The 17,652-nt window shown below is 50.8% G+C and overlaps 1 long non-coding RNA gene across 2 annotated transcripts; it reads right to left on the bottom strand.

Moving 5' to 3' along the window:
- Positions 1-9,392: 9,392 nt before the first annotated feature.
- LOC120408354 lies at positions 9,393-15,375 on the bottom strand. Of its 2 annotated transcripts, none has more exons than XR_005600638.1 (4): positions 15,306-15,375; positions 12,508-12,689; positions 9,672-9,963; positions 9,393-9,516 (listed from the first exon to the last, which is right to left on the bottom strand). It is a non-coding gene; the product is annotated as an uncharacterized LOC120408354 (long non-coding RNA). The 2 variants fall into 2 exon arrangements; XR_005600639.1 differs by having other exon boundaries at positions 12,554-12,689.
- Between the last annotated feature and the right edge of the window lie 2,277 nt (positions 15,376-17,652).

Raw genomic sequence — 17,652 nt, 5'->3', positions numbered from 1 at the left:
CTGCTCCACCCCTGCACCCCACCCCCAGGACATTTCTTTTCATTTTCTTCGAAATTTTTCCATGGCATTTTCAGGTTTTTTGTCAAAAAGAAGTATCAGAGGGGGAGCCGTGTTAGTCTGGATCTGTAAAAGCAGCAAAGAATCCTGTGGCACCTTATAGACTAAAATGCATCCAACGAAGTGGATATTCACCCACGAAAGCTCATGCTCCAATACGTCTGTTAGTCTATAAGGTGCTACAGGACTCTGTCAAAAAGAAAATTGACATCCAGACATTTGGGGGAATTTGGGATGCCAGAAAACAAACATTTCCAAGATCGTTTCCGTTTTCGGCAACTGAAAAATCTTTGGGTTTGGAGTTTGTTTTAACTAAAAACCTGCAAATTTTTCAAAAAATGAAGAAAAAAGGGCTTTTTGACAAAGAAAACCGGACATTGCCCAGGGGAGCTTCTGTTCGACGACAGAACCACGTCTCGTCAAGAGTCGTTTGGACAGAAAAATCTGACTCGCTCTGGCAGCACGCCTGTGGGATTGCAGGCCGCGGCATGGTTCCCTACCCACACCTCTGGGTTGGAGCACACGGGCCCTTCAGACACCCTGCAATTAGAGATTCGGGTGATCAATGTTAAAAAACTCCAACCCCGCCAGCATCGACCAGAGCGTAGTGAAAGGGAAAAGGCACCTCCTCTTCCCTCTTCCTGCCACGACCTGGCTGGAATTTCAGGCCGAAAAACCTGGCTGGCAGCATACTGCAGCTGGCATCTTCCAAGCTTCGGTAGCTGGAAAGGCAGCCAGTCGGTCCGGCTGAAGAACAATTTATTCTCCCATCCTAGCGAAATCTGGTCTGCATTAAAAATATCAAAAACCCCTCCAAGCCCATTATGTTTAAATAATGTTAAAGGTCTGACTTAACGCAGCGAAAGCAAATTCCAAGGCCTAATGAAGAAGGATTGTCTGGCACGGTAATAATAATAAACTTGGTGCACATGTGTAGAAATAGAGAGACGTTCATATGAGGAGCTCACCGCACGATAATTAAGTAGGTCTCACCACACTACTGGAGCACTATCGATAAGGGGTATCCCTATTTTCCAGCTAGGGAAACTGAGGCACAAATGAGGAAGAGTATGGCAGCCCCTGCCTCTTCTTCATGTGCTCCTCCCATCACCTGGAGCAAGGTGGGAGTGCCTGCAGCTCCCCCTCCTTTGCAGGTAAGTGGGGCCAGAGTGGGGACCAGTTAGAGCCTCCCGTGCACTGACATGAAGTGGGAGTCAGCTGTGCCAAGGTACTTTCCTCCTGCGAGCAAAGGGAGGAATAAGGAGACACTCTATGCCTTGGTCTGTTCATGGGACAGTGTTTTGTCCTCAGGGCTTGTCCCACAGGGCATGGGCCGGGGGGACAGACCCATCGGCAGAGGAAGACACAGACACCCAAGAGGTGTCTGAAATGGAGAGTGATCCAGGGGCCATCACAGCTGGGTGGTTGCCAGGAGGCCCAGCTCAGCTGCTGAGCAATGGGAGAGCCAGGCTCCTCCTGCGTCATTGAGGAAACCTCACGAGAGGAGACAGTGCAGCAGACATGGCCAAAGTGCCTGGCTGGAATCCAGCCCACGAACACCTTCTTCTCAGCTCTGAAAGGGGACTGTCCATCAACTCTCTGGCGATCGTCTCTCATGTCTTCCAGCGCACTCCTGTGGCTCCGAGGGGCTGGTGCCTCGAGCAGGGGCTGTTGACTCAGAAGGAGCCAGGAGATGCCTGTCAGAGTCGAGGTGAGCTTGGCCGATGGAGGTGCCGGGTCCCAGCATGCCGTGCTCCATCTGGATGGAGGTTGATGGTGATGATGGACACATGTGTGGCTGAGACAGACAGAGACAGATTCGATTGGTTAGCTCTACAGGTGTTGCCAAAGTAGGAAAGTGTCAGCCCCACCCCAGTCTCTTGGGGGGCAGGCACGACCCACCTGGGACAGGGTCACAGGCTCTGCTTGGGGCTTGATCCCCTATGTTCTTTGTCAGCAGGGACCATTTCTGCATGACCTGTGGTGGCTTGCTCTGTGTCCCAGGGTCTGGGGTAGCCTCTCCTTATCTCTTCGCACTGAGATGTCTTTGAAGAGCCCTGATCAGTTGAGAGAATCTCTCTCATGCCAGGGCATCTTTGGGACGTTGGAGTAGAAAGCCTCAATCTCTTCTCTGTCACATTGACTGCAAAGTCACTCCTCTCTGGGTTTCGACCATAATTTGGGCCTCCTGACTTATGCCTGTTAGTTAGAAATCTTACTGGAGAGAAGCAGACACTGTTGTCTGAAATCAACAGGCAAAAACTCATGTGCTTTGGTCACATCAGGCAGAGAGATGGAAACGACCTTGAGAAAGTGATCCTGGAAGGAATGGTGGTGGGTCATCCTCGTAGGGGACATAAGAACATAAGAACGGCCGTACCGGGTCAGACCAAAGGTCCATCTAGCCCAGTATCTGTCTACCGACAGTGGCCAATGCCAGGTGCCAAAGAGGGAGTGAACCTAACAGGCAATGATCAAGTGATCTCTCTCCTGCCATCCATCTCCATCCTCTGACGAACAGAGGCTAGGGACACCATTCTTTACCCATCCTGGCTAATAGCCATTTATGGACTAAACCACCATGAATTTATCCAGTTCCCTTTTAAACATTGTTATAGTCCTAGCCTTCACAACCTCCTCAGGTAAGGAGTTCCACAAGTTGACTGTGCGCTGCGTGAAGAACTTCCTTTTATTTGTTTTAAACCTGCTGCCTATTAATTTCATTTGGTGACCCCTAGTTCTTGTATTATGGGAATAAGTAAATAACTTTTCCTTATCCACTTTCTCAACATCACTCATGATTTTATACACCTCTATCATATCCCCCCTTAGTCTCCTCTTTTCCAAGCTGAAGAGTCCTAGCCTCTTTAATCTTTCCTCGTATGGGACCCTCTCCAAACCCCTAATCATTTTAGTTGCCCTTTTCTGAACCTTTTCTAGTGCTAGAATATCTTTTTTGAGGTGAGGAGACCACATCTGTACACAGTATTCGAGATGTGGGCGAACCATGGATTTATATAAGGCCAATAATATATTCTCAGTCTTATTCTCTATCCCCTTTTTAATGATTCCTAACATCCTGTTTGCTTTTTTGACCGCCTCTGCACACAGCGTGGACATCTTCAGAGAACTGTCCACGATGACTCCAAGATCTTTTTCCTGACTCGTTGTAGCTAAATTAGCCCCCATCATATTGTATGTATAGATGGGGTTATTTTTTCCAATGTGCATTACTTTACATTTATCCACATTAAATTTCATTTGCCATTTTGTTGCCCAATCACTTAGTTTTGTGAGATCTTTTTGAAGTTCTTCACAATCTCCTTTGGTCTTAACTATCTTGAATAGTTTAGTATCATCTGCAAACTTGCCACCTCACTGTTTACCCCTTTCTCCAGATCATTTATGAATAAATTGAATAGGATTGGTCCGAGGACTGACCCTTGGGGAACACCACTAGTTACCCCTCTCCATTCTAAGAATTTACCATTAATTCCTACCCTTTGTTCCCTGTCTTTTAACCAGTTCTCAGTCCATGAAAGGACCTTCCCTTTTATCTCATGACAGCTTAATTTACGTAAGAGCCTTTGGTGCGGGACCTTGTCAAAGGCTTTCTGGAAATCTAAGTACACTATGTTCACTGGATCTCCCTTGTCCACATGTTTGTTGACCCCTTCAAAGAACTCTAATAGATTAGTAAGACACGATTTCCCTTTACAGAAACCATGTTGACTATTGCTCAACAGCTTATGTTTTTCTATGTGTCTGACAATTTTATTTTTAACTATTGTTTCGACTAATTTGCCCGGTACCGATGTTAGACTTACCAGTCTGTAATTGCCAGGATCACCTCTAGAGCCCTTTTTAAATATTGGCGTTACATTAGCTAACTTCCAGTCATTGGGTACCGAAGCCGATTTAAAGGACAGATTAGAAACCTTAGTTAATAGTTCCGCAACTTCACATTTGAGTTCTTTCAGAACTCTTGGGTGAATGCCATCTGGTCCCGGTGACTTGTTAATGTTGAGTTTATCAATTAATTCCAAAACCACCTCTAGTGACACTTCAATCTGTGACAGTTCCTCAGATTTGTCACCTACAAAAGCCAGCTTAGGTTTGGGAATCTCCCTAACATCCTCAGCCGTGAAGACTGAAGCAAAGAATCTATTTAGTTTCTCCGCAATGACTTTAACGTCTTTAAGCGCTAATTTTGTATTTCGATCGTCAAGGGGCCCCACTGGTTGTTTAGCAGGCTTCCTGCTTCTGATGTACTTAAAAAACATTTTGTTATTACCTTTGGAGTTTTTGGCTAGCCGTTCTTCAAACTCCTCTTTTGGCTTTTCTTATTACACTCTTGCACTTAAGTTGGCAGTGTTTGTGCTCCTTTCTATTTGCCTCACTAGGATTTGACTTCCACTTTTTAAAGGAAGTCTTTTTATCTCTCACTGCTTCTTTTACATGGTTGTTAAGCCACGGTGGCTCTCTTTTAGTTCTTTTACTGTGTTTCTTAATTTGGGGTATACATTGAAGTTGGGCCTCTATTATGGTGTCTTTAAAAAGCACCCATGCAACTTGCAGGGATTTCACTTTAGTCACTGTACCTTTTAACTTTTGTTTAACTAACCCCCTCATTTTTGTATAGTTCTCCCTTTTGAAATTAAATGCCACAGTGTTGGGCCGTTGAGATGTTCTTCCCACCACAGGGATGTTAAATGTTATTATATTATGGTCACTATTTCCATGCGGTCCTGCTATAGTTACCTCTTGGACCAGCTCCTGCGCTCCACTCAGGGTTAAATCTAGAGTTGCCTCTCCCCTTGTGGGTTCCCGTACCAGCTGCTCCATGAAGCAGTCATTTAAAGTATCGAGAAATTTTATTTCTGCATTTCGTCCTGAAGTGAAATGTTCCCAGTCAATATGGGGACAACCGGGGAGGAGATGGATGGATGGCGTGTGATGGATCATGGGGAGGTCAGCTGCTGAGTGTGCGAAGGTAGTGATGGATGGAGAAGCCTTCCAAAAATTCTGCTACGAGGTCACCAGTCTTCAGACATGAAAAAATGGACTTTATATAGTTTATATCTAGATAGACAGTGAGACAGATAGAGGTGGGGTGCTGTATAAGAGTTCACCAGGGCTCGACCCTCTCCGGGGCGGAGGGGAGCCACGCCGGCTCACTACACCCCGATGGGTCCAGGGGATCAGTCCGGCCCAGGGTCTCCCTCGGTAGCCCTTGCGGGAGTCGGCTGAAATGTGGTTAGTCTGGCCCTGCCTCCAGCGGGGCAACAACCACTGAGTCAGGAGGCTCAGGCCCTCAGGCAGGGCTGAGCCGTAATAACAGTTATGAGCCCTGGCCCAGGTCAAGCGGGGCAACAAACACTGAGTCAGGGTGCTCAGGCAGGGCTGAGCAGTAACAGGCTTCGGCCTCCTCAGGCCAGGGAGAGGGGGAGATGCCACCCAGGAGCTGGGGGGCAGGGGGGACGCAGGCCTCCCACTCCACTGCGTCCCAGCCCGGGGCCCTAGCAGCGGCTGAAGATCCGCTGCTTAGTCAGTGGGGATCCTGGCCGCAACACACTGACATCGGCTCTGGTAGTGCAGCAGCCAGACGGGGATCGGCTGCCCCCGGGCCACTTCCACACTCCCCCTCGGGTCCTACCTGGGTCCTGGCGTTGGCCTCTGGGGGGTCCAGGAGCATGTATTCGTCGCGGCAGGGGTTGGTTGGCAGGTCCAGCAGCTCCTCCGGATAGCGGGCATGGGGGAGCTCCGGCAGCTCCTCCGGGTAGCAGGCGCAGGGTAGCTCCGGCAGCTCCTCCGGGTAACGGGCGCGGGGGAGCTCCGGCAGCTCCTCCGGGTAGCGGACGCAGGGTAGCTCCGGCAGCTCCTCTGGGTAGCGGGCGCGGGGGAGCTCTGGCAGCTCCTCCGGATAGCGGACGCAGGGTAGCTCCGGCAGCTCCTCCGGGTAGCGGACGCAGGGTAGCTCCGGCAGCTCCTCCGGGTAGCGGGCGCGGGGGAGCTCCGGCAGCTCCTCCGGGTAGCGGGCGCGGGGGAGCTCCGGCAGCTCCTCCGGGTAGCGGACGCAGGGTAGCTCCGGCAGCTCCTCCGGGTAGCGGGCGCGGGGGAGCTCCGGCAGCTCCTCCGGGTAGCTGGCGCGGGGGAGCTCTGGCAGCTCCTCCGGGTAGCGGACGCAGGGTAGCTCCGGCAGCTCCTCTGGGTAGCGGGCGCGGAGTAGCTCCGGCAGCTCCTCCGGGAAGCTGGTGCGGGGGAGCTCTGGCCAGTCTGGGCGGCTGCCTTGGGCCGCAGGAGCTTCCCAATCTCGGGATCCCCTAGTGACGTCTGCTCTTTCCAGTGGCTGGGCTCCTACTGAGCTCTGAGGGCCGGCCTTTATAGTTCCGGGTCACTGCCTGACCCTTTGAGGGGCGGGCTCAGAGCTCCCTAGCTCCGCCCACTCTGGCCTCCAGCTGGGCTCTTCCTCCTCCGTGGCGGAGGGGAGCCACACCACCTCATTACAGGTGCATATGGGGAGAGATAGTGGTATATGCAGGAATAGATGGTGTGTTTATGGGAATAGATAGTGAGATAGATGGAGGGTGTTTATGGCAAGAGATAATGAACTAGATAGAAGGTATATATGGGGCTAGACAGCAAGCTAGACAGATGTGGGTGTGTGGGGACAGACAGTGAGATAAATAGAAGATTCTGTATTCGCAGTCACAGTCCTTTCCCAAGGCTCTCACAGCCTTGTTAATCACCTGGGGTTGCTTACATGCCACAATTTGCATGGTAATTATAATTAACGGGAACAGCAATAAAGGAACCCGAACGTGTGATGTTGTTATCAAGACATAATTATCCCAGAACAATTCGGTGATTACAGTTTGCTGAGGACGGAGCTAATTGTTACAGCGTGACAGGTTCCCTTCGCAGCCACCCCGGGAGGCCTGCTCTCCAGCCAGCTGGCAGCTCGAGGCCTCTGTGTGGTGCAGAGGAGTCAGGGCACTAGCGTCGGGGCCCTGAGATCAAGCCCCAGCTCGGGTAGCAGATGGAAAGGAGGCTGGTGAGTTTCACCCAGGTTCTGGACATCGGGTGCCTCCCCGTGAGGGCAGGTCTCTGCTGAGCTGGGGTGGGGGTGAGGGCAGAAGCGCACCAGCGGAGATGAGGCGTCTGTAGGCCTGTGTGCACCCTGGATGTAGCCTACACCCTCAGCCCCCTACTTGCACAAGCACCAGATGCACTTGCAGTGCTTTTCAGGAGAACCCCCTCACCACACCAGGGGCCGGGGGGCTCTGCGAAGTAGCCAGTCCCGCAGTTAGAGGGTACAGTGGAGGGGCATGGGCCATGGCACGCTGACCGAGTGCCACAGGAACGGCCCTGTCACAGCAAGCGACAATCCCTGGAAGCAAAGGGTCAAATATCTTGCTCCTCTGGGCTCGGGGGCATCCCAGCCACACCTCTGTGCCTTCCAGGGAAGCATTGACTGAAGCTCACACACCAGGACCAGTCACTTACAAAGCAGCCTCAGGCTGCAGTTTTTCCATTTGTCCCTAGCTCTAACTCCCTTCCCCTCTGCCAGAATCTGCACCAGTCCTTGGCAGGGGCGGCTCCAGGCCCCAGCACACCAAGCGCGTGCTTGGGGCGGCAAGCCGCGGGGGGTGCTCTGCCGGCGCCGCCGGGGCAGCAGGCAGGGTGCCTTTGGCGGCTTGCCTGAGGGAGGTCCGCTGGTCCCGCGGCTTCTAGACCTCCTGCAGGCAAGCCGCCGAATGCACCCTGCCTGCCGTACTTGGGGCGGCGAAATGCCTAGAGCCGCCCCTGGTCCTTGGACAGAGGGAAGGACTTGGAATCAATGGAAGCATTGCCAGCAGATCGAGGGACGTGATCGTTCTCCTCTATTCGACATTGGTGAGGCCTCATCTGGAGCACTGTGTCCAGTTTTGGGCCCCACACTACAAGAAGGATGTGGAAAAATTGGAAAGAGTCCAGCGGAGGGCAACAAAAATGATTAGGGAGCTGGAACACATGACTTATGAGGAGAGGCTGAGGGAACTGGGATTGTTTAGTCTTCAGAAGAGAAGAATGAGAGAGGATTTGGTAGCTGCTTTCAACTACCTGAAAGGAGGTTCCAAAGAGGATGGATCTAGACTGTTCACAGTGGTGGCAGATGACAGAACAAGGAGCAGTGGTCTCAAGTTGCAGTGGGGGAGGTTTAGGTTGGATATGAGGAAAAGCTTTTTCACTAGGAGGGTGGTGAAGCACTGGAATGGGTTACCTAGAGAGGTGGTGGAATCTCCTTCCTTAGAGGTTTTTAAGGTCAGGCTTGACAAAGCCCTGGCTGGAATGATTTAGTTGGGGATTGGTCCTGCTTGGAGCAGGGGGTTGGACTAGATACCTCCTGAGGTCCCTTCCAACCCTGAGATTCTATGATTCTAAGCAGCCATGGCCCGGTATGACATTCCTGAGGCACGAGGTTTACAGGGCAGGTGATAACACAGCCCCTCTCTGGTCTGGATAATGCCCCGGAGTGTCACACCCCAGTAAACAGAAGCCCCAGACAGAGGGAAAACAACTCAGCTGACTGATGAGGTGCCATACAGCTTTCTACCTCCAAGATGCCAGCTCCATTCCAGCCCAGGCTGGCAGTGACAGCAAGCCCTTCTTAACTGACAGCTGTCTGGAGCCCTCTGGGCGACAGGAATTTCCTAGATCTCAGTCCAGCCCATCACAAGACAGCTGTCCCTATCCCAGCACCATTACATCATGCAGCAGCTCAATGATCCATCTCTGAGTTGGGAGCATGGAAGCGGTAACAGGCTATGGCATTGCTTAGCAGCTCAACAAATCCAGAACTAGTGGGGATTTTATGATCGCTACCATGGAGCTTGGCAGGAATTTCATGGGGATAGAATTCACATCCTCCCACTCAGCAATCCCCACACTCTACCACTTGAACTAAAGGAGACTCCCCACAAGGTGCTAGGAGCATAGGGCTCATGAAACACAGTTGAGTTCTTCTGGTTTTCTCCAGCAGAGGGCAGTGGCACACACTGGCCTGTTGTATTCATTCTCGTTTGCCATGAACCGTCCCAGCAGAGAGGTCGGTGACCTCCACCTTGGCTTGTGGCTAAAGGCCGTTGTAAGAGTTGTGGTGCTGTCACTGCTGGGGCTTACCTGAGCCTATGGGTAAGCAGAGACCTCCAATTGTCAGAGCTCACAGGGTGTGTCTACACTGCAATTAAATACCCATGGATGGCTCCTGCTGGCTGACTCAGGCTAAGGGGCCCGGGATAAGGAGCTGTTTAATAGTGGTGCAGATGTTTGGGTTGGAACCTGGGCTCTAGGACCCGGCAAGGTAGGAGGCACCCTGAGCTCGAGCTGCTGCATGTGCCCGACTGCACTGTAGACTTACCCATAGTCCAGCTCCTTTCACCAGAGGAGCACACGGGTCTTTGCCTGCTCAGCTGGAACCTACAAAGAAAGAAGCAGCGATGCAACATAGCTTTGTGGTGTGCAGCATCTCTGGTGCCTGCTGCATCTCCAAAGGCTGCAGCCAGAGGAGGGGACTGAGGGGGAGGGGGGAATCATAGGAGTGCATTGTAAATTATAGAATGCAGCAGCATTACCATGTTTTATGGAGGGTAGCTTGAATCACTTCGCTTCAGAGCGATCACGGAGATAGGGAGGTGTTCGGAGGCAGCAGCAAGAGAGGGGAGAGGTGTTTCCTGCCGAGGTTTGGAGTGAGATGAGGGTGAGATGGCAGGTTGTAAGGAGGCTGTTCCAGTGGCAGGAGCTGCAGAGGAGGAGAACCTTCTGTGCGAAGAGAGGTGAGATTGTGCAGAGAGAGAGAGAGCTGGCAGGAGAACCAAGACGGACACATGGTCTATAGAGCAGACTACACCAAGCAGCGATTTTGACCTGGAAGAAAACAAAAATCACACTGATAAAATTTGCAGATGACACAAAAATTGGGGAGTTGATAAACAATGAAGAGGGCAGGTCACTGACTCAGAGTGATCTGGTTTGCTTGGTAAATGGGATGCAAGCAAACAATAATGTGTTTTAATACATGTAAATGGACATGTAACTATCTGGGAAGAAAGAATGTCGGCCATCTTTAACCAGTGGTGAACCTCTCCTGGGAAGCAGTGTCTCTGAAAAAGATTTGGGGGTCATGGTGGATAATCAGCAAAACATGAGCTTCTAATATGATGCGGTGGCCAAAAGAGCTTATATGATCCTGGGTTGTGTAAACAGGAGAATCTGGAGTAGGAGCAGAGAGGTTATTTTACCCTTCTACTTGGCACTGGTGTGACTGCGGCTGGAATCCTGTGTCCAGTTCTGGTGCCCACAATTCAAGAAGGATGTGGAGAGGGTTCAGAGAAGAGCCACGAGAATGACTAAAGGATTAGAAAACCAGCTGTAAAGTGATAAGCTAAATAGATTGAGCTCTTTGAGTCTAACAAAGAGGAGGTTACGGGGTGACGATCTCAGTCTACAAGTACCTACACGGGGAACAAATATGTAATAATGGATTCTTCAATCTAGCAGAGAAAGGTATAAAACAATCCAATGGCGGGAAATTGAAGCAAGACAATTTCAGACCAGAGATAAGGGATAAATTATTGACAGTGAAGGTAATTAACCATGGGAATAATTTACCAAGGGCTGTGGTGGATTCTCCATCGTTGACAAATTTTAAATCAAGATGGGATGTTTTTCTAAAAGCTCAGCTCTAGGAATTGTTTGGGGAAGGTCTCTGCCTGTGCTCTGCAGGAGGTCAGACTAGATGATCAGGATGGTCTCTTCTGGCCTTGGAATCTAGGAATTTTGGATGTGGGCTGGTGAACTTCTGTTGACAATAGCCAGGAGCTATTGGCTCATTGACCATCCACCTCAGGCTTCCTCCTTCCCTCTCCAACAGGAAAGAGAATCATGACCATACAGACACCCCATGCTGAGGACAGTGTTATGGAGCAGGATGCAGGTGGTCTTGATTAGTAGTCAGAGCAGGAGTCAGGCCTAGTGGTTGGAGCAGGCTTCCAGGTTGGGGAACAAAGCCAACGGTCAGCATCAGAGTCAACTGCCAATTACCAGAGTCGGGGTCAAGCCAGAGACAGGGTCCAGGTTGGAAGTCGGAGGCCGGGGCCGGAGTCAGGACTGGTCACTGGTGATTGGAGGCGAGGTGTAAGAGCTGGAACTGGAGGAGAGGCAAGGATCAAGCGCAGAACGAGAGCCCGGCAGGAACAGGAGCAAAGGCAGGAGTGAGGCAGGAGCCAGGAGCAGAGCAGGAAGCAGGAACAGGGGTGGGTGCAGGAGGCAGGCACAGACAGAGACCAATGCAGCCGCAACAGGAAACCACCTTGTTGCCTGGACAAACTTCCTGTGCCACCTTCTAGCTTAAATAGAGTCGTTGGACCAATCGGTGGAGCTGGGCGATCCTCCAGTCAGGGCTACTGTGGGCAGTGCCTTGGCTGAAGTTACAGTCTGATTAGCTTCTCAGCCCACCTGGTTTTACAAACAGTAGGTGGAGGTCAGGGTGCATCATCTGTCTGGGGACTCCCAGCCCAGGCTTCAAGATCTGGGACATCTCAGATGGTTCCCTGGCCCTGGCTACAAACTCCTCGATCATGGCTCATGATGCTCCCATCCTGCTGGCTGTGTGGTGTAGGTGGAGTGAGGATCACCAGGCTGTGGGGCACGTCTGGGGAGAGCTGACCTGGGATCTGCGCTCCACTCCCTGCTCTGCCCACATGCAGGCAGGGAAGAGAGGGGGCTGGCTCTGCTGGAAGTTCTGACTTACTTGTACATCTATGCAGATAGCGCCCAGATACAATGGTGATGGGCGCTTCAGAACCTTCTCGGTCGGCATGACTATCAAACCTGCTCTGGTGAGAACATGTTGCCCCGTAGCGGCTGGAAGCTCACAGAGGGTACGATGCCAGCTATGTACTGGGGAAGAGGGCAGAGAGAAATGGAACCGGGGAAACTGAGAGACATTTGAGAGAGAGGCCGAGACAGGAAGGAGAGATCTTGGAGAGGGGAAAAGAGAGTAAGAACTGAAACAGGAAAGGAATAGAGACGGGAGGGGACAATGGAAAGCCAGACGAGAGGCTGCAATGGAATTGGGGGGACAAGGCAGGGACTGTCTCAGATGGGGAGGGGCTGGCCCACGGAGGCTGACAAGTATGGAGATGGAAGGTGCTGCATGGATCAATGGAGAGAGCCGTTAATTACATTCACGCCCCTGAGGAGCATTGGAGGGTTCTCACATGCCCAGCCCTGCCTGTCCACACCAGCCCCAGTCCCGTGCTCACACTCGGGGACCCCAGCTCTGAGCAGGCTGGGAGAAAGGTCATGGCAGGAGTCCCCCTTCCATCATCCTACGCCCTCACCCCTGGGGCCTAATCCGCAGCGTGGGCGGGATTGGATTGCTGGGAGAGGCAGAGATGGGAGACGCACCACGGAGAAGGCTCGGTGCGGTGTTAATTGCCTTCTGGCCACTCACTGCATCGTGGAGATTTTATTCATTATCTTCGTGGATTATCTCCGGTTTTTCAGCTCGGCAATGGAGCCTTCTGAATCCTCAGCGCGAGGTTGGCACCGCTTCCCACAGGGCGCTGGGGATCTTGAGCAGAAGCCTCCTGTGGAGGGAACACACGGGAAAAGAAAAAGACGATGGGTATCAGGTTTGAAAATTTAAAAAACCAAATAATTAAATCCCCTTCGAAACAATGGTCACCTCTCCGAATGCCCCTCTCTGGAGATCCCCACGCCGACCATACCGCTCAGCCAGACTCCCAACCTCGGCTCCAGAGATGCCCAGGACTCGAATAGCAGGGGGGTTGCGGGGCAGGACAGAGGAGGGATACCAACAAAGCCTTATGCGTGTGGGTGGGGGGAGCCCAGAGCTGGGAAAGCGGAGAAGCTGTGGGTCAGGACCGAAGCACATTGGCCTGGGGGAGAAGGAGCCGTGTGTGTACATGTGGAGAGAACCTGAGGCTGGTAGGAGGACGGCTGTGGCTCTGGAATGAGGGGCAGAGCTGTGGGTGGGGTGCCCAGGACTGAAATAGCAAAGGGGTTTTGCCACTCCAGCGTGAGGTACGTAGAGATAAATAAACTCCCGGTGGCTTTCCTCCTTAATGGAAACCATTGCGGCTGGAAATGCTGGACGTATTAATAGCAGCCGGAGCTCCTGCAGGTTGGCTCGTATCTGGATTAGATTTGCGTTAAGGAGGGAAAACGAGTCAGACTCAGTGTTGGTTTCCACAAATATTTGGCTGTTTAAAAAAGGCCCAAATCTGGAGCTTATCACATTCAGACCCAAACAAAACGTAATGGTTCAGAGAGCAATAAAGAGATAACAGGACCAGCAAGTGAAGGGGTGCTGGAGATGGAGCCTTCATCTCCGGGGATGAGAGGGAAGCACAGAGTAGGGGTCTGGAGAGGCCTGGACTCCGCGTGGTGGCTGGGAGCCAGGAACCACTCAGCGTTGCTCCTATCCCTGCCACTGGCTTGCTTTGGGACTTTGGTGTAGTACCCTATGTCCCAATTTAACCAGGACAGTCCTGCTTTCCTATGGCACATGTGCCAGGATCTTCTACCAGGACATCTGGAATGGCCCCCTTTTTGAGTCCATCAATGAAAACATTTGGTTTCGTTTACAGGAACGAGATGCTTTTTTCCAGACCTGTCACTGCACTGAGCAGCTTTGTTCTGTTTACCAGGAACTAATAGTCTCCAGAAAGGATGATCTTAGCGCAGTGAAGGGAGAAATCAAACAAGTGTCGAGACCACCAGCACTGGGATTTTAGTTTGGATAGAAGGAGACAGGTCTGGAGCAGGGAGTCGTCAGCACAGTGCTGGTTGTTGAATGTGTGTTTGCAGATGAGATGACCCAGAGATAAGGTGCAGAGGGAGAAAAGAAGGGGACCACGGATGAAGCCCTGTGTAGCCTCCACTGAAAGTTGAAAGGCATGAAGCAGATCCTCCAAAGGACACGCTGAAGGAGCAATAAGAGAGGTAGAAGGAGAACCAGGAAAGGACACAGTCATGGAAGCTGAGGGAGCACAAGATTTCAAGGAGAAATGCTTGATCAACAGGTCACAGAGGATAAGGGTGGAGTTCTGGTTCGCAGCTGTAGCTGGGAAGAGGTCATTAGAGACCTTGCTGAGAGCAGTTTCAGTAGAGTGCCAGGGCTCTCAAGTCTGGGAAAGTTTCTCCATCCATACACTGGGGTGGGAGGGATAGCTCAGTGGTTTGAGCATTGGCCTGCTAAACCCAGGGTTGTGAGTTCAATCCTTGAGGGGGCCACTTAGGGATCTGGGGCAAAAAATTGGTCCTGCTAGTGAAGGCAGGGGGCTGGACTCAATGACCTTTCAAGGTCCCTTTCAGTTCTAGGAGATTGGTATATCTCCAATTATCATATCATCAAAACTCTTGATCTCTGCCGCTGGATGGGGCTGTGAGTGTGTCTCTGTGGGAACTAACTAGACACTTCCAAGTTCTGCACTTTCTTTGACACTGCTCTTCATGTGTGGAGCATCCTCTCCCAAACTGATCCTTCTCCTCCTTCACATCCCTCCTCAGGACTGACGCTGCCAAGAAATCAGTCACTCAATCGTGGCTCAAGGGGCAGGTGGCGTTCGTTACCTAGCAATAATTACCATGAAATAAAAATCTCTCTAGCTGACCTTTTCCAAAACAGCTGAGGGTCCGTCTACATTATAATCAACAACCCACAGCAATGAGACTCAGAGCCCGGGTCAGCTGAAGACGTGGCAGAGCGTGGTTCAGAATAGGCTGTACAATCCCCCACCCCACCCCCAAACCCTGCGTTATCTCTACTCTCTAGACGAGGCCTCAGAGTTTAAGCTGATTGGGGCAGAGACTGGGTATTTATTGCCTCTGCTCAAAACCCTACGATTTATTATGATGATTACTGTTGTTGTATTAATAATTCAGTGCCTAGAATGCTTTGGGAATGATACAAATATTGCCATTATTTAAGCATTGCTGTAGCCCTGTGTGAGTTAAAAGAACTCTGCAGAAATTAAGTAATTAATCCCCATGAAATCCCCTCCCCCCATAGGTAGCCCTATTTCAGATGGGGAAACTGAGGCACAGAGCAGGGGTGTGACCCATCGGGGGTCACAAAATGAGAAAGTAGCAGGCCCAGGATTCTGGAACCTGGTGTCCTGACTCCCAGCTGAAGTCCATGCTGCCTATTTATTATTCGAAAATGTTGAGCAAAATTTGACCTGCCTGTCCTTTGAATCAGTTTGAAAGTGCTGCAGAAATGCTCGGGTTTGTTATTCCAGCCCCACCGAGCCACGGCTCAGTACACAGAAGCAGCACACAGCCCCAATTTCCACAGCAACCAGCTCTGATGTCACAAACAGGGGATTAAGATTCCAGATGGGAAATAAGCAGCAGGAGCCTGAAAAATCTTCAGATACAAAGATCTTCTTTCCATGCAAATGTCCTTCTGCAATAAAACTCGGGGGGGAAGAGCAAATGACAGAAAGGGACGTCAGCAGCATCATCGCTTAATAGGATATTTTTTCTCCCCTGGGCTTCCTGCGAGGCATGAGCGGGCAGCTTAGACAGATGTTTGCTGATCAGATATGCTGATGATCGGGCCCAGAGGGAACGAAACTTGAAGCGATTCAGTTTACCCGAATGAAATAACAACACTTTCCAACCGCTCCTAGAATGGCAAGTGTAATGGGTTCGGTAACAATTAGGAACATCAAGAGGGTGAGGAAGTCTTTGGGAGCGTTTTCTGATGAGACCAGGGTTAGGTGGCGAATTTTCAAGCCATTCAACATTAATTGTCAGGGAAATCGCGGGTGGGGTTAAGGAACGTGTCTCCAGACAAGCCAAACACTGCTCAGACACGGAGAACCTGAGGGTCTCAGAAGGAGGGGGACAGTTTCATTTTCTGCCCCACGTGTTCCCAAGCAGGAGGAAAGACAATGTTCTCAGAAGAGGCTATCGGCCAGTCCACCCTCTACCCCCTGTAATGGGGTTCCCACCCACGGCTAGTGCGCCTCCTTGTGTCGAGGTCTGAGAATGTAGCTCTCACTGCATCGAGTATCCCCTTGCTGCCCACTGCTCGCTCTGGGATAGTCTTTCTTCTGGTAACTTGGCCCTCTGGCCAGGTCACTATTTAGTCCACCTCTTCTGGGGTTACCAAGTCCAACAGGACCCCTTGTCACGCTGTCTGGAGTGGCTCACGGCCGCAAGGGCCGACCTCAGGGTGGACTGTCAGAAAACAGAATTAGATTTCACCAACCCAGTGCCAAATGTGAACTCCCGGATCACAATACCAGGGTTACCATGGAGTCACAGACAGCCCCCTTAGACGCTCCTATCAATCTTGCCACCCAGCCAGACTGGATAAATGGTCACTTACACCAAAGATCACATCACATTCAAGTTGCCAGTCACTTACCCCAGATCAATTGGCACTCTGGACCTTGCAGCAAAGACAACTCTGGCTGCCAATTCTCTAGTGAGCTATTGAAAGGTTTATTAGCTAAGAAAAAGGAAAGAGAGGTTAAAGCAGGTAAAATCTATACACAGGTGAGTCGCAGTTTTTAATTCCAAATGGTGGCAGTGATGTAATAAACTGCCAGTTTCTCAAAACTCTTTTCAGGGTACCCAGGTTGTCTCTGGGGATCACAGAATCATAGAATTGTAGGGCAGGAAGGTACCTTGAGAGGTCATTTAGTCCAGTCCCCTGCAGGACTAAGTATCATCTAGAGCCTGACAGGTGTTTGTCTAACCTGCTCTTAAAAATTTCCAATGACGGAGATTCCACAATCTTACTAAGTCATTTATTCCGGTGCTTAACCATCCTGACACTTAGGAAGTTTTTCCTAATGTCCAACCTAAGCTGCCCTTGCTGCAATTTAAGCCCATTGCTTCTTGTCCTGTCCTCAGAGGTTAATGAGAACAATTTACCTCCTGCCTCCTTGTAACAACCCTTTATGTACTTGAAAACTGTTCTCATGTCCTCTCTCATCATTCTCTTCTCCAGACTAAACAAACCCAATTTTTTCAATCTTAAGAACATAAGACCATAAAGGCCGTACCGGGTCAGACCAAAGGTCCATCTAGCCCAGTATCTGTCTACTGACAGTGGCCAATGCCAGGCGTCAAAGAGGGAGTGAACCTATAGGCAACGATCAAGTGATCTCTCTCCTGCCATCCATCTCCATCCTCTGACGACAGAGGCTAGGGGCACCATTCCTCACCCATCCTGGCTAATAGCCATTTATGGACTTAACCACCATGAATTTATCCTGTTCCCTTTTAAATGCTGTTATAGTCCTGGCCTTCACAACCTCCTAAGGCAAGGAGTTCCACAAGTTGACTGTGCGCTGCGTGAAGAAGAACTTCCTTTTATTTGTTTTAAACCTGCTGCCTATTAATTTCATTTGATGACCCCTAGTTCTTGTATTATGGGAATAAGTAAATAACTTTTCCTTATCCACTTTCTCCAATCATTCATGATTTTATAGACCTCTATCATATCCCCCCTTAGTCTCCTCTTTTCCAAGCTGAAGAGTCCTAGCCTCTTTAATCTTTCCTCATATGGGA

The sequence above is a fragment of the Mauremys reevesii genome, linkage group 6 (genome assembly GCF_016161935.1).
Source record: "Mauremys reevesii isolate NIE-2019 linkage group 6, ASM1616193v1, whole genome shotgun sequence".
NCBI classification, from domain to species: Eukaryota; Metazoa; Chordata; order Testudines; family Geoemydidae; genus Mauremys; species Mauremys reevesii.
This window is presented reverse-complemented; position numbering and strand designations above follow the sequence as displayed.